This window comes from Crinia signifera, chromosome 3, assembly GCF_055691185.1.
Source record: "Crinia signifera chromosome 3, ASM5569118v1, whole genome shotgun sequence".
NCBI lineage: Eukaryota > Metazoa > Chordata > Amphibia > Anura > Myobatrachidae > Crinia > Crinia signifera.
The window spans coordinates 336,637,970-336,655,981 of NC_139219.1; the positions used below are offsets into that span (position 1 = coordinate 336,637,970).

The 18,012-nt window shown below is 47.0% G+C and overlaps 1 non-coding gene across 1 annotated transcript; it reads right to left on the minus strand.

Annotated features, from left to right (window-relative positions):
- Positions 1-1,438: 1,438 nt before the first annotated feature.
- Positions 1,439-1,510, minus strand: TRNAM-CAU (transfer RNA methionine (anticodon CAU)). The gene has a single exon. It is a non-coding gene; the product is annotated as a tRNA-Met (tRNA).
- Positions 1,511-18,012: the final 16,502 nt, after the last annotated feature.

Genomic DNA, 18,012 nt, shown 5'->3' on the forward strand with positions numbered 1-18,012 from the left:
ATAGCTACCCTCGTCTCAGCTGCAGCTGTCAGATCTTACCCAGCCCAGCACCAGCCCCCTTCCTCTGCTCTCATCACATGGTACAATATATAGCTCTTAACTTACTAAAATATGGGCACATTCATTGAAAGGGGTGTTGCATATAAGGAATATGCTAAACTATCTATTTAAATCATTTACATATATGGTAGATTGTATTCAGCTCTTCTGTCAGCAGTTCTAGTCGGCTCTCTGACGTAAGACATGTTGTAATGTATATTTTATAAAACCTATACACACTAGTTCTATTGACAACATTAGGTGACGCTTCAGAATAGCTTGTTGCTTGGTCTCCCTTGATTGATGGCGACAGGTTAGCAGCTTGGAATAGATTATGTCAGTTTAAGTGAATGTTCCTGAATATTGTACATATATAATGCCCATTAATATAAAATCTTCATCTTGAGTGGAAATACGATTCATTTTAATTTCAACAGAATCTAACACCATTTTGCACTTTAATTCGATTTAATTTGATTTCTCTGCATCAGAGGAAAACATTCCAAATTGCACTAGTGGAGGGGGGCTTTTACACTTGAAAAGAGACCCCTTCCCACCACATAACAGAAGTTTGCATCATCCGTTGTGGCATAATGTGAATTTTGGCTCCATCTGGGTGCAATAACATGAATTTTGGCTTATTCTATGTGGCATAATGTGAATGTTGGCATATTCAGTGTGACATAATGTGAATTTTAACTCCGTCCATGTGAATTTTGGCTCATTCTGTTTGGAATAATGTGAATTTTTATTGCTTCAGTGTGAAGTTTCATTCATTTCATGTGGCACCCAGGGACGTAATTGACTTTTTTCGTCACATTTTGGAGAACTTGATGTTGGCAAGTTAAAACATTAAATCGCCTCTTGAAAGCTTCACTCTTCATCAGAAAGTACCAATGTTTCTCCTCTGTTCTTCAGTAGATAAAGAATCTTACAAAAGCTCTTTAAAATAATGACTATTAAATCTATGTCTAGGAATTTTTTTATGGTACTAACTTGAATCTAGTCTTATTTTGTTGACTTGGAACAATCAGTCAGCACATTTGGTTTCTATCTCAAAGGTTTGTGGTTTAATCCCACCAAGGGATATTTTTGACCTTGTGATCATATTTTGAAGAACCTTAGGTAGACAAGTTAAAACATAAAACCACCTCTTGTTATGCAGTATATCTAGACTTCTCTGATACAATTCCTCTTAAAAGTAGTTAATTAGGTAAGTTTTTAGGAAACCATTGAAGCACATTTTAGTGTTTGTACCAATGTGTTTCTTTGTTCTTTAATGGATGAACAGTTTTACTAAATCTCTTTTTTAACATAATAAAAAAGATAGAACTGAGCCAAAATATTAATCTCAGTTTTGTATTGGTTTAATCAACAAATAATTATAAAAAAACAAAGATAGCAGAGGATGGTTTCGATCCATCGACCTCTGGGTTATGGGCCCAGCACGCTTCCGCTGCGCCACTCTGCTAATCATTTAAACAGCTTAAGCTCCTGAAAGCTTACCTCTTGACAAGAAAGTACCAATTAGTTTTTTTGTTCTTCAATGGAGGAAGAGTTTTACAAAAGATCTCCAGATTGTGGCCTTTTACACATATATCAATAAATCATTTTTAGATCACTAATTTGATACAACTTTAGAGTGGTCTCTGTGGTGCAATCGGTTAGCGCGTTCGGCTGTTAACCAAAAGGTTGGTGGTTCAATCTCACCCAGGGACGTAATTGACTTTTTGGTCACATTTTGGAGAACTTGATTTTGACAAATTAAAACATTAAATCACCTCTTGTGGTATAGTGTTCCTGATCTTAAGTCATAGAAGCTCCTGAAAGCTTCACTCTTTATCAGAAAGTACCAATGTTTCTCCTCTTTTCTTCAGTAGATAAAGAATTTTACAAAAGCTCTTTAAAATAATGACTATTAAATCTATGTCTAGGAATTTTTTATGATACTAACTTAAATCTAGTTTTATTTTGTTGACTTTGAATAATCAGTCAGCACATTTGGTTTCTATCTTAAAGGTTTGTGGTTTAATCCCACCCAGGGATATTTTTGACCTTGTGATCATATTTTGAAGAACCTTAGGTAGACAAGTTAAAACATAAAACCACCTCTTGTTTTGCAATATATCTAGGCTTCTCTGATACAATTCCTCCTAAAAGTAGTTAATTAGATAAGTTTTTAGGAAACCATTGAAGCACATTTTAGTGTTTGTACCAATGTGTTTCTTTGTTCTTTAATGGATGAACAGTTTTACTAAATCTCTTTTTTAACATAATAAAAAAGAACTGAGCCAAAATATTAATCTCAGTTTTGTATTGGTTTAATCAAAAAATAATTATAAAAAAACAAAGATAGCAGAGGATGGTTTCGATCCATCGAACTCTGGGTTATGGGCCCAGCACGCTTCCGCTGCGCCACTCTTCTAATCATATAAACAGCTTAAGCTCCTGAAAGCTTACCTCTTGACAAGAAAGTACCAATTGTTTTTTTTGTTCTTCAATGGAGGAAGAGTTTTACAAAAGATCTCCAGATTGTGGCCTTTTACACATATATCAATAAATCATTTTTAGATCACTAATGTGATACAACTTTAGAGTGGTCTCTGTGGCGCAATCGGTTAGCGCGTTTGGCTGTTAACCGAAAGGTTGGTTGTTCAATCCCCTCTTGTGGTATAGTGTTCCTAATCTTAAGTCATAGAAGCTCCTGAAAGCTTCACTCTTCATCAGAAAGTACCAATGTTTCTCCTCTGTTCTTCAGTAGATAAAGAATCTTACAAAAGCTCTTTAAAATAATCACTATTAAATCTATGTCTAGGAATTTTTTTATGGTACTAACTTGAATCTAGTCTTATTTTGTTGACTTGGAACAATCAGTCAGCACATTTGGTTTCTATCTCAAAGGTTTGTGGTTTAATCCCACCCAGGGATATTTTTGACCTTGTGATCATATTTTGAAGAAACTTAGGTAGACAAGTTAAAACATAAAACCACCTCTTGTTTTGCAATATACTGTACAGTTATGCCCAAGTACATCGTGGCTGCGTTGCGCATAAAGTGCGCTATGCAAATCGCGCCTGCTCCTTGCGCCATAGTCCCGTTATAGATCGCGTTATAACGTAACGTAATCTTGTAAATGTAACCTACAGTTACACTCATTGACCACCAGATGTCACTTTTCCCAAACAGTACAGCGCATGCGTAAAAATCTCTTCTACAAAACAGTGGCTGCCACGACTTTTCACTACGGATTTTGTCCTTACTTTACGGACAGAGTGTTTGTATTTATTCGCAGAAGCAGCTACGTACGGTCATTTATGTAATTGGTACAGAAGCCATGCTAACCTTTGCTATTGCTGGATGACTACTTAAAACATTATTTGAGGACCTACAGTATCATACTATACACTACGGATTTTGTCCTTACTTTACGGACAGAGTTTTTGTATTTTATTCGCAGCCGCAGTGACATACTGTATGGTCATGTACTGTATGTATGTAATTGGTGCAGAAGCCATGCTAACCATCTGCTAGTGCTATAATCGCAGGCAACAGTGGCCTAGCGGGTAGAGGAACAGCTTCACTATGTCAGTATCAGGAGTTCGATCCTCAGTTGGTTACAATATATTTTCATTTTTTAAACGTACTTTTTTTTTTTATAAACCAATACAGGTACTGTAGTTACAGTAGTTGGTGCTTATCAAATTCTTTCGAACCTTTCCACAAACAAAAATTCACAATGGCAGGCCTCCATGTACACGATAGTTAATACCCATACATACTGCGCTACAGAGAACGTTTTTTTTTCGCAAAATAGATTTAGCTTTTCAGGTAAAATTCCTTGCTTTAAGGACCGTGTTTCGGGATTAAATTCGCTAACCTTTGCTAAACAGCCACTTTTCACTACGGATCTTGTCCTTACTTTACGGACAGAGTGTTTGTATTTATTTGCAGAAGCAGCTACGTACGGTCATTTATGTAATTGGTACAGAAGCCATGCTAACCTTTTCTATTGCTGGATGACTACTTAAAACATTATTTGAGGACCTACAGTATCATACTATACACTACGGATTTTGTCCTTACTTTATGGACAGAGTTTTTGTATTTTATTCGCAGCCGCAGATTACGTACTGTATGGTCATGAACTGTATGTGATTGGTGCAGAAGCCATGCTAACCATCTGCTATTGCTATAATCACAGGCAACAGTGGCCTAGCGGGTAGAAGCACAGCCTCACTATGTCAGTATCAGTAATTTGATTCTCAGTTGGTTACAATAATTTTTCATTTTTTAAACGTACTTTTTTTTTTAAACCAATAGTTACAGTATTTGGTGCTTACAGTATCAAATTCTTTCGGACTTTTCCACAAACAAAAATTCTCAATGGCAGGCCGCCATGTACACGATAGTTAATACCCATACATACTGCGCTACAGAGAATGTTTTTTTCCGCAACAATAGATTTCTCCAAACTCAGACACAGACCGACACCTCAGACAATAAGATGTTGATTGCAGTCATACAAAATACAGTATGTTAATTGCAGTCTGCCTTTTTGTTTCACTGCTAATTGTACATATTTCAAATGCACCTATCAGCTTCGTGAAGGTTTTCCTTTGTCTCTGCCAGCATAAATTCAGCTACAGACGCTAAAGTTGTCAAACTATCCAGTTTGTTTTTCTGCATCTAAACTGTGTAGAATTGCTACGGATCGTCTCTTCATCTCTTGCCTGTATACAAGCACGAGATTGTACCTGTACACCTGGACTATTCATTCTGCTGAATCCAAAGTCAAGTTGTTGCTGCGTTCCTGTTTCTACTAAGCTTTACCATCATACTGCCTTCCGCATGAACAGTACAGTATCTTCTCGCTGGAGCAGTAAGTACACTATACAGTAGTACAGTCATTTGTACATTTGACTGATTGCTGCATTACAGTATACAGTAAGCAGCCAGGCTCCTACGAGGACAAAACGGGCCCTGCGCGGAAGCGCTCGGTTCCCACCTTGTCCCTGAATGAACCTGTTTCCCTTCTTTCCCTACTGTTCAAATGCACCCGGTGCAGAATACTGTATACAATCGCCTGCTGTGTATACTGTATTCAGATACTGCAGGCTGCCGCTATGGGTATTGTCCGTAAATACTAGAGTCTGTTTCGCAGACTTACTGTATACAGTATCGAGTAGTGATATCGTGATTTTTGATGGCTTACACGTTCAGTGCAGTGCAGTAGAGATAGCGCCATTGAGAATATTGTACAATGTGTTAAAATTGCCTGGTGTGTATGGGCCGCAGATCCCTGACTAGCGATGACAATACTCTATTAGGGTGGGCTACTGTAGGCTGCTAAATACTAGATCTCTCCGTAATACTATTGGTGTAATACTGTAAATAACGTATTTTTTCCTCAAACGAGGGGACCGGTGTTTTTCTCATGTTTACGGACTGTTTCGCAGGCTCAGTCAGTAATAGGAGCACATGTGATATCGTGATTTTCCGCCATGTTGGGAATCGACATGGCTGCACAGTGCAGTAGAGATAGCGCCATTTAGAATATTGTACAATGTGTTAAAATTGCCTGGTGTGTATGGGACGCAGATCCCCAGCTAAATTTGCTAGGGCAGGATCAACTTTCCCTCCCCCTTACTGCACTTCTGCTTCAGGTACCATAAGTACCATAATGAACAGTGCATGATTCTCTTGAGGATCATACACACTAGACGCTTTTCATCTGAAAATTGCCTGGTGTGTATGGTCCAGAGTTCCCCGACTAGCGATGAGAATACTTTATTAGGCTGCTGCAGACTGCCGCTATGGGTATTGTCCGTATAATGTGTAATAAATCCTGGATTGGGGTATTGTCCGTAATATTGTTGTAATACCGTAAATAACGGATCCTTTCGCATCTTATTTTTGTTTTTTGCATACTGTACTTGTAATTGAAGTAGTCACAGCAATAGGATCACGTGGTATCGTGATTTTCCGCCATTTTAGGGATCAACATGGATGCCACATACAGTACAGTGCAGTGCAGTAGAGATAGCGCCATTTAGAATATTGTACAATGTGTTAAAATTGCCTGGTGTGTATAGGCCGCAGATCCCCGACTTGCGATGACAATACTCTATTAGGGTGGGCTACTGCAGGCTGCTACTATGGGTATTGTCGTATAATCTGTGCTACTGTAAATACTGGATTAGTCCGTAATACTGTTGGTGTAATACTGTAAATAACGTATTTTTTCGCAGGTGGGGGGGGGGGGGGGGTGGAGTTTTGCGCATATTAATAGACTATTTCACAGACTCAGTCATACAGTATACTTTACTGTATTTGTGTAAAAAATCCCTTAGCTGTGTACAAAATCCCCTAGCTGTGGGTGTTCGTATTGTAAGTACTGTAATTACAGTAATACTAGATTACAGGTATCCGGAGAACCAGAATACTGTACCAGTTTATTTTTTGATTTGTTTTTAAACTTTTTTGTACATTACTCTACATACTGTACTGTACATTGGCATTACGGTGTGTGTCATAAAGTACTGTATGTGTAATGGGCATTACGGTATGCCAATGGACAATACAGTGTGCACAGTGGCGTAAGTACAGCATACAGCCCCAGCGGTGGTAAGAAAGGTGCTTACAGTAGCAAGCAGATTTGTGCTGTGGGGCTATTGTTACCTGCTGCCTTCTGCCCAGGTCCTGCTCTCCCAGCTCCCCCACCCCTTACCGCTCAGCATATTGCCACCGATGGTACCTGCCGCAACAGTGCATCAGTCCCGGCTCTCCCTGCTCCTGCTAATGAAAAGTGACACTAAGAATATGGCTGCCCCTGTACAGCAGAGCGTTTTTAAGAAACTTAGAGGAGTCCTCCACCTCCTCTAGGATCCTCAAAAACTGACTGCACTGGGAACAGAAGCTGCATGGATATTCTAAGATGGCGGGTGCTAGAATGAACACTAGTCCGTATCCCCTACAGTACAGTATGTACAGTAATTCATACAGAATGGTGTTCTGTTGTCCATGCCTCCTACCCACACACAGTACTGTATGGGGCTCTGAAGATCTGTCCTGGCAGTCTTTGGCCCTCGTCTGTGTCTATGCTCCAATATGGTTCTCTTCCTATTCCTCTACAGTATGTGCCCCCTCCCTGTCTGTCTGTCTCTGTCTGTCTGTCCGCCCGCCCATCTACAGTATGCCCCCCTCCATCCGCTGTCAATCTACAGTCCAGTTCTGTATAGTACAGTACTGTACAGTATGTCCCCATCCATCTTTCTGTCCAACTACAGTATGCTCCCCTCCTAGTCTGTCTGTCTAAGCCCCATCTGTTAACGTACTGCACTTTTGTTTATCGCTTCATCCCTTTTATTGAAAAAAAAAAGCTCATGTCTATGCAGTACGGTCACATAATTTTCAGTACTTGTGACTTACTGTATCTGGGCGCCCGATGTTGAAATTGTATGCCAGTACCCTAAGCAAGCGATTTGATGCGATTTGATGCGATTTCCCTTGAAATTCCTTTGAAGAGAAAATCGCTGTTGCATTGTATGCTATTGTATTGCATGCGATGCGATTTGATGCGATTTTAATATGTACAGGCACCCAGATGCCTGTTTCATATGTGAAATGGCCCCCCAGACCCCATTTTTAATTGTATTCCCACCCTGATGGCTAAATGCCCCCATTGTTAACGCCACCCCACTATCAACGCCAACCCGAAGCGTGGCGAGCGCAGCGAGCCGGCGAGGGGCGGCGGTACGCGTCCTCCGACCTTTACATACCCCCACAATCCACGTCGGCGTGAAGTTGATTTTATATAGTGTGGCGAGCGCAACGAGCCACCGAGCCCGAAGCGTGGCGAGCGCATGTGGATACCTTCACAGCTATACGCGTCCCCTCGCGGGCTTCACAGGTATCCGGGTCCCCTCGCTGCGCTCGCCACGCTTCGGGCTCGGTGGTTCGCTGCGCTCGCCACACTATATAAAATCTACTCCACGCCGACGTGGATAGTGGGGGTATGAAAAGGTCGGAGGACGCGTACCGCCGCCCCTCGCGGGCTCGCTGCGCTCGCCAAGCTTCGGGTTAGCGTTGATAGTGGGGTGGCGTTAACAATGGGGGCATTTAGCCATCAGGGTGGGAATACAATTAAAAATGGGGTCTGGGGGGCCATTTCACAGATGAAACAGGCATCTGGGTGCCTTCACATATTAAAATCGCGTCAAATCGCGTCAAATCGCATCGCATGCAATCTGATTGTATGCGATGCGATTTGACGCGATTTTTAGGTGCGATGAAGAAAATCGGGCGCCCAGATAAGTCACAAGTACCTAATTTTCACTACTGTAATACCATAATACAATACTGTATGCTACTGTATTGTACTGTAACTAATGTACTGTACTGTACAGGTACTGTACTGTATGTACTGTATTAACTTGAATCTTATTGTTTTGTATTGTAGAGTGCACTGCCTACTGAAGATGGTGAAAACAAAAAAATTATATTCTGGAGAACCTTCACTTGCATGTCCCAAGAGAATGGCTGCATTAGTGCCACACATTAAAAATAATATCGTTAAGAAGAAAGCAGGAAAAGAAAATATTCCTGTTGTCAAACTACGGAAAAATGCCAAGGCCAAGAACAAGTTCGTGACTGGAGGAGAATTTCACGATGAATGTCTGGTGCAAGACATTAACACTGATGCACAGCAAGACATTAACACAGTGACAGATGTGTCAGTTCCCGTAGATAATGATTTGCACCCTTTGGAGCTTCACCTCTTGAACAAAAATCTCAATCACCGTCCCGTAGGAAACTTAACTTTCTGGATCACAACCCACCACAATGTAGCTGCACAGGGCTGGTGAGAGACATTTTGGGCAAGATGACCCGCCTGGAAACCCAAAACAATGGACTGTCTGTACATGTGGATGAACTGAAAGCGGAAATTCATGTACTGACAGGACAAATTAAAGTGCTGTCAGGAGGTCTGAATGACATGCTTGCTCAAGCCAAACAATGGCAAGCTGCTACAGGGCCACCCATTACACCCACAACATCTAATCCAGTACAATCACAATTTGACTGCCCTGATGCATTTGAAACAGAGGATTGTGACTTGGAAATGACCCAACCAACCACATCTTTCCACTTCTCTGATTTGGAGATGACACCAGCTTCATCCAACCGATTGCCCAGCCCTAGCGTGGACACAGAAACTGTTTTACCAAATGAATTGGTGAACATGGACACCACACCAGTGTCATCTCACTGGTTGCCTGCCACACATAATGCTTCAGATACACAACAACGTCAGACCAACTTAACAAGTACCCCACTGACATCTCACTGGTTGGCTGACAGACACAATGCACCATCCCAAGCCTCTAACAACATGGACATTGCAATGGTTGCATCATCCCAATTGTCCCCTGGAAATATGATCGTCGCAACCTTACCTCAACATCAAAGAACATCACCTCTACATGAAAGAACACCTAGAAGCATACCCAAAGAATTGTGCGCTGTGGGGATTTCCTTGCCTGACATGCCACTCAAAGTCATCACAGCTGAGGGTGTCAACACTCTCTTTGAAGCAGCGAAGATGGAAATGCACCGTTATGCACAACAGATTTTCCAAGAGCATGTTTCTTTTGACCTGTATAAGAATTGGTGCAATCGGGTCAATTTTGATGGTCAACGTAATAAATTCGCAATCCCAGAAAATCTGCGCCTCGATTTAGTGACAGGACTCATGGAAAAATTTGATCTTACAAAGGCTGATTGTACCAAGATAAAGGACACTTTAAATGGATTGCTACGGATGCCCAGAGTTACACGCTGGATGTGCTTACTGTAGCACAGCAACTGGAGACGTCTCTTCAAACTGGCATCTACTGTACTCACAGAACAAAGGACAGGCAATGAAATGGAAAAAAAGTACGTTTATGATCTTACTGTACATTATCTCTCTCCCATCCCCTTCCCCTGCCAACATGTGTCTCTCTCCCCCCTACCCCCCCCCCCTGGAATCCTTGTGACCATTCAGTACTAACGCTATTCTTTTTTCTCCTTCATCCACTAGGTGTCACTGGAGTAACACTGGGGAATAGAAGGCGACCACAGGGAGCATGGGCACTTTAAATAAAATATTAGAGTGGCTAACTCCTCCCCTTCTACTTCCCCTCCAGGTCAGTCTTAGTTTGTGCCCGAAAGGGAGCGGACACACACTAGGTGCTCTCTGAGCACTTCAGAGATTTTAAGCAGCATGGGTTTTTACTCTGCGCAGAGGACAGGCAGATAGTGTTACACTATCTGCCTGCTACGTGGGAGCCTGCCGAGGGAGCCGACCGCCCTAATCAAACAGCGCGCCCGGCTCCCTGGCTGCTGAGACCACCGTCTCGGGAGGCAATGGGCGCTGCCCACCAAAGCACGCCGCGGTCCTCCCCCAGCCAACCGCCGACGGCAGGCGCACAGTGAGTATTCCCTGCCACCGCTGCTAGCGGCGGTGGTCAGGGTTTATTAGGAAAGGCGGCAGCAGAGGGCTTCAAGCCTGGCGCCAAGGACGCGAGAGCTGTCGGGCGAGGGGGCGGAGCTACCGCGCGGTACTCCCAGCAGCCCCGGCTATCCCCAGCGCTAACACGCGCGGCGGCCATCTTTTTTACACTGGCGCCGCGGCAGAGCAGACAGTGGGAAGCTCCTGTACCGCTGCAGCCCCACCAAAGGCTACAAGTACATCGCAGATCCTGGTGACCGTCCTGCTATAGCTCTCCCGGTACTGTGAGTTACAGTGGGGGGTTGAGAGCTTAGAGAGAGATAGTTGGGCTGTGCAAAGAAAAAAATCAAGGCTATAGCGCTACCTGGTTATAGACCATAGCGCAGTACAAAGCCTGTGGCAGCTCCTTTCCTTCACTATCTCTCCTGTCAGTCCTTCTTACTGGACTTATCTATACCTACTCTCCCTTGGGTGTGTGGTAGTGTGTGGATTCTGTGACATATTTGTACAATGGCAGGGGGAAGCTCCAAGAAAATTGCCTGTAAGACTTGCAATGCTAAGTTTACCCCTTCAGCCCCTGGGGAGATTAACTGTGAGAAATGCACTGTTACTCCCTCTGTGTCACAGACCCCTGTGGACCCTCCTTTCTGGGCCTCACAACTTACTGAGGTTATGTCCCGTTTATCCTCTGAGTTAACTCAGTCTCAGAAGGATAGAGAGACCTCTAGGACACAGCAGACGGATTTAACCTCTGCAGTTCAGAGCCTCACTAGGGCCCTAGCTCCACGGCAGGCTGAGCCTCGCCCGTCCTCCTCAAGGCAGCCCCCTCCCTTGCTGAGGAGAAGAGCTTCTCCATTACACTCCCCTGACTCTGACGATATGCCAGACCTGGAGGAGGGAGAATTTGCGCCCCCTGGGGACGACATGCAGGATGCACAGGATGCACAGGATTTGTTAGTCTATGACACACAGGAACCTGCCACACCCTCTCAGGGTATTGAGGACCTCATAGAGATGGTCAAAGTAGCCTGCAATGTGACAGAGGGAGTTGATACACCTTCCCGGCCATCCCTTTTTGGGAAAAAGGCAAAATTGTCCCCTAATTTCCCGGTAGCTGAGGAATTAGATGAGCTGGTAACTGACGCCTGGAAAAACCCAGACAAACGTTTTCAGGCTCCCAAACGGTTCTTTCAAAACTATCCACTGCTGCCGGAGGGCAGGAAGAAGGTGGAAATTCCTCCGGGAGTCGATTCATCTGTATCCCGGCTGTCCAAAAAGACTGTCCTCCCAGTCCCTGGGGCTACCACCCTCAAGGATGTCTCAGACCGTAGGTTAGAGATGACCTTGAAAAACATCTTTTCAGCGGCTGGCGTGTTACAGCGTCCGGCGCAGATTGGTTGTTGGGTGAACAAGGCCATAGGTGTCTGGGCGTCACAACTCTCTGCTGAGGTGAATGACGGTTCAGATCCAGCTACTATTCTGCAGCTGTCTGAACAAATCCAGGATGCTTCAACCTTCTTAATAGAGGCGTCCTCAGACATTTGCGCGGCGGCAGGTAGAATTTCTGCTCTCTCCATTTCAGCCCGCAGAGGTCTCTGGCTGCGTCAGTGGCAGGCTGATGCAGAATCAAAAAGGGCGGTGGAATCCATGGCCTTTAACGGGGAGATCCTGTTCGGCCCGGAACTAGATAGATGGATATCCCAGGCCACAGGTGGGAAGTCACACTTCCTTCCGTCGGCAGCTCCACCTCCATCTCGCAGAACCGCCCACATGCCTTCCTTTCGTGCCTTTCATCCCTCCAGTAGGTTCAGAGGTAGATCCAGGGGAGGTGCTCCTTCACAGAGAGGAACCAGAGGCCGTGGAAGAGGTGCTTCCACTACCACTCTGGACCCCAAGGCCACCAAGCCTGCTGCATGACGGTCCTCCGTCCCAACTGGGGGACCCCAGGGTAGGTGCTCGGTTACGGAACTTCGGCTCCATGTGGCTCCAGTCCTGTCAGGACGCCTGGGTAAGAGAGCTTGTGACCCTCGGTTACAAGATTCGCTTCAGCAGGTCTCCCCCAGACCGGTTTTTCAAGACCGGTCTTCCTCGTCCTCCAGAGAAAGGACAACAGCTGCTGGCCGCCATCGCCAAGCTGCAGGACATGGGAGTAGTGGTTCCGGTCCCCGCAGAACAGCGGTCCCGGGGTTACTACTCCAGCCTGTTTCTAGTACCGAAGCCGGACGGCTCGGTACGTCCCATTCTCAACCTGAAGGATCTGAACCCGTACTTGCACGTGGCCAGATTCAAGATGGAATCCCTTCAATCCGTCATACAGGGTTTGGAAGAAGGGGAGTTCTTGGTATCCATAGATATCAAGGACGCTTACTTGCACATCCCCATTTGGGCCCCGCACCAGGCTTATCTGCGGTTCGCAGTGCAGGACCGGCATTGGCAATTCCAGGCCCTTCCATTCGGCCTCTCGTCCGCACCTCGGGTCTTCACCAAGGTGATGGCAGTGATGATGGAGGTCCTCCGCATGCAGGGGGTTACTATCATCCCCTATTTGGACGACCTTCTGCTGAAGAGTCGTTCAAGGGACACCCTGTTAGAGCACATTCTTCTCACACAGAAGATCCTCACATCACACGGGTGGATCCTCAACTTGACCAAGTCGCAGCTTCATCCCACTCAACGTCTCCTGTTTCTAGGGATGATTCTGGACACCAGCCAGATGCGGGTGTTCCTTCCAGCGGACAAGATTCAGTCCTTGCAGGCCTTGGTCAGACTTGTCCTGAGACGGAGACAGGTGTCTGTACACCTGTGCACCAGACTTTTAGGGAGGATGGTATCCTCCTTCGAGGCGATGCAATACGCCCGGTTTCATTCTCGCCCCTTCCAGCTGTCGCTCCTCCATCAATGGTCGGGCTCTCACCTGCATCTGCAGCAGAGGGTGACCCTGTCCCCACGGGCTCGTTTGTCCCTGCTGTGGTGGCTGAACACCGCCAACCTACAACAGGGGAGGAGGATCGCGATTTGGGACTGGACCCTCATCACCACGGACGCCAGCCTCCGGGGTTGGGGTGCGGTCACCCTGGACCGTCAGTATCAAGGGTTGTGGACGCAACAGGAGAGTCTGCTTTCCATCAACATCCTGGAGCTACGAGCTGTCTACTATGCTGTTCTCCAGGCCAGACCTCTTCTCCAGGGAAAAGCTGTTCGTGTGCAGTCCGACAACTCCACGACTGTTGCGTACATCAACAAGCAGGGAGGAACCCGCAGTTGCGCAGCCATGAAGGAGGTCAGCAGGATCCTGGTCTGGGCAGAGACCCATGCCCTAGCCCTGTCAGCCGTGTTCATTCCAGGAGTGGAGAACTGGTAGGCCGACTTCCTAAGTCGGCGGGACGTTCATCAAGGAGAGTGGTGCTTGCACCCTCAAGTCTTTCAGAAGCTGGTACATCGCTGGGGCTGTCCCCAAGTGGACCTGATGGCGTCCCGCCACAATTTCCAACTTCGTCGGTTCTTCGCAAGAACACGAGATCCTCAGGCAGAGGGCGTAGACGCTCTGGTGGCCCCTTGGACCTTCCAGTATGTGTAACTATTCCCGCCATTTCCGCTGATACCCCGGGTACTTCAGCGGATCCGGAGAGAGGGGGTCACGGCCCTGCTGGTGGCTCCAGACTGGCCTCGTCGGTCTTGGTACACCAGTCTGACAGCTATGCTGATAGACGAGCCGTGGCCTCTACCTCTTCAGGAAGACCTTCTCAGCCAGGGTCCCTTCATCTTCCCAGATTTAGGTCGTCTGCATTTGACGGCGTGGCTGCTGAGAGGTCCATCCTGAGGAGGGCAGGTATACCTAGAGCAGTTATACCCACCATGCTTCGCGCTAGGAAAGAGGTTACCTCAGCACACTACCACAGGATATGGCGCTCCTATGTGGCTTGGTGTGAGAGGCGTGGAGTCTCTACATGCCTGTTCAAAAAGGCGAGACTTCTCCTTTTTCTGCAGGAAGGTTTGTCGGCAGGGCTGAGGCTGAATACCTTAAAGGTTCAGGTCTCAGCTCTCTCTATCTTTTTTCAGAAGAAGTTAGCCTTTCTTCCTGAGGTTTAAACCTTCTTTCAGGGGGTGCTTCGGTTGCAGCCCCCCATTCGTCCTCCAACGGCTCCCTGGGACTTGGACTTGGTGCTGGAGTACCTTCAGTCCTCTGTTTTTGAGCCCTTGGAGGAGGTAGACCTTCGCTACCTTACTTGGAAGGTCGTACTTCTGTTGGCTCTGGCTTCTGCCAGGCGTGTATCGGAACTGGGGGCTCTTTCTTGTCGCTCCCCATTTCTACAGTTTCATCCTGACAGAGCGGAGCTCCGTACCAGCCTGGCCTTTCTCCCAAAAGTGGTATCGGCCTTTCATCTGAACCAGCCCATCGTGGTTCCTGCCTTTCCAGAGGACTCCCCGGTGGCGAGATCCTTGGATGTGGTTAGGGCTCTAAGAATTTATGTAGCCCGTACAGCCCTTATCAGGAAGTCTGATTCGCTGTTTGTGACCTACGACCCTGTGTTCATCGTGGATGGCCAGCCTCTAAACAGATGCTGTCCAGGTGGATTAGGTTAACTATTCGTCAGGCCTATGTCACCTCTTCACGGATTCCTCCGGGTTGCATTACGGCGCATTCAACCAGGTCGGTTGGATCCTCTTGGGCGGCTGCCCGAGGGGTTTCTCTACAGCAGCTCTGCCGAGTGGCTACCTGGTCCAGCTGCAGAACCTTCATTCGGTTCTACAGGTTTGATAGCTTTGCGGCTCCTGCTTCAGTGTTTGGCCGCAGGGTGTTAAGGGGTTCTCAGCACTCTCCCACCCGGGATTGAGGGCTCTGGGACGTCCCCAGTGTAACTCCAGTGACACCTAGTGGATGAAGGAGAAAGAGGGATTTTGTACTTGTCACGAAATGGGTGTTTGGAATCAGTCGTGACTGGAGTGGTCAGATGGTGGATTGATGGAGTGGTGCGGATCTCAGGAAGAGAGGCGTGACCAGCCGGAGATGGGTTAACACAAATAGGTTTATTGAAGGAACTCATATAACAGATAATGTAACCAAGATCAATACTTCTTGATTGGACAAATAATAACTAGATGCAAGTCTCTGATAAATAACAAGTAACAAAAGATAGCAGTCCTTTGCAAAAATAAACAAGATGGCAGTCCATTCAAAATAAACAAGATATGTGCCGGTAGTTCTGGGAGGATAAGGCAATGTTCAGGATTTGAGTTTAGAGAAAAGGATACCTGAAGATTGGACGATTGGATGACTGAAGATTGGACGACTGAAGATTGGACGATTGGATGACTGAAGATTGGATGATTGGATGACTGAAGATTGGATGGCTGGATGACTGAAGATTGGACGATTGGATGACTGAAGATTGGATGGCTGGATGACTGAAGATTGGACGGCTGGATGACTGAAGATTGGACGGCTGGATGACTGAAGATTGGATGGTTGAATGATTGAAGATTGGATGGCTGGGATCAGGATACAACTGAATGACAGGATTACTGGAAGCTTACAGCAGAGACGTAGCACAAAATGGCTGGATGCAGCTTGTAGCAGGCAGGTCAGGAAACTGGTATCAGGACAGGGTAGCGACTTGGCGTTGACACAGGAACAGGTGACGGAGATAACAGAACTGAAATGGCTGACTTGGCATATAACAAATAACTGAAGAAAACCGAGTATAAACACAGGAACTAGATGAGCAGGAACTGGAGCAGGATGTCTCAGACCGTAGGTTAGAGATGACCTTGAAAAACATCTTTTCAGCGACTGGCGTGTTACAGCGTCCGGCGCAGATTGGTTGTTGGGTGAACAAGGCCATAGGTGTCTGGGCGTCACAACTCTCTGCTGAGGTGAATGACGGTTCAGATCCAGCTACTATTCTGCAGCTGTCTGAACAAATCCAGGATGCTTCAACCTTCTTAATAGAGGCGTCCTCAGACATTTGCGCGGCGGCAGGTAGAATTTCTGCTCTCTCCATTTCAGCCCGCAGAGGTCTCTGGCTGCGTCAGTGGCAGGCTGATGCAGAATCAAAAAGGGCGGTGGAATCCATGGCCTTTAACGGGGAGATCCTGTTCGGCCCGGAACTAGATAGATGGATATCCCAGGCCACAGGTGGGAAGTCACACTTCCTTCCGTCGGCAGCTCCACCTCCATCTCGCAGAACCGCCCACATGCCTTCCTTTCGTGCCTTTCATCCCTCCAGTAGGTTCAGAGGTAGATCCAGGGGAGGTGCTCCTTCACAGAGAGGAACCAGAGGCCGTGGAAGAGGTGCTTCCACTACCACTCTGGACCCCAAGGCCACCAAGCCTGCTGCATGACGGTCCTCCGTCCCAACTGGGGGACCCCAGGGTAGGTGCTCGGTTACGGAACTTCGGCTCCATGTGGCTCCAGTCCTGTCAGGACGCCTGGGTAAGAGAGCTTGTGACCCTCGGTTACAAGATTCGCTTCAGCAGGTCTCCCCCAGACCGGTTTTTCAAGACCGGTCTTCCTCGTCCTCCAGAGAAAGGACAACAGCTGCTGGCCGCCATCGCCAAGCTGCAGGACATGGGAGTAGTGGTTCCGGTCCCCGCAGAACAGCGGTCCCGGGGTTACTACTCCAGCCTGTTTCTAGTACCGAAGCCGGACGGCTCGGTACGTCCCATTCTCAACCTGAAGGATCTGAACCCGTACTTGCACGTGGCCAGATTCAAGATGGAATCCCTTCAATCCGTCATACAGGGTTTGGAAGAAGGGGAGTTCTTGGTATCCATAGATATCAAGGACGCTTACTTGCACATCCCCATTTGGGCCCCGCACCAGGCTTATCTGCGGTTCGCAGTGCAGGACCGGCATTGGCAATTCCAGGCCCTTCCATTCGGCCTCTCGTCCGCACCTCGGGTCTTCACCAAGGTGATGGCAGTGATGATGGAGGTCCTCCGCATGCAGGGGGTTACTATCATCCCCTATTTGGACGACCTTCTGCTGAAGAGTCGTTCAAGGGACACCCTGTTGGAGCACATTCTTCTCACACAGAAGATCCTCACATCACACGGGTGGATCCTCAACTTGACCAAGTCGCAGCTTCATCCCACTCAACGTCTCCTGTTTCTAGGGATGATTCTGGACACCAGCCAGATGCGGGTGTTCCTTCCAGCGGACAAGATTCAGTCCTTGCAGGCCTTGGTCAGACTTGTCCTGAGACGGAGACAGGTGTCTGTACACCTGTGCACCAGACTTTTAGGGAGGATGGTATCCTCCTTCGAGGCGATGCAATACGCCCGGTTTCATTCTCGCCCCTTCCAGCTGTCGCTCCTCCATCAATGGTCGGGCTCTCACCTGCATCTGCAGCAGAGGGTGACCCTGTCCCCACGGGCTCGTTTGTCCCTGCTGTGGTGGCTGAACACCGCCAACCTACAACAGGGGAGGAGGATCGCGATTTGGGACTGGACCCTCATCACCACGGACGCCAGCCTCCGGG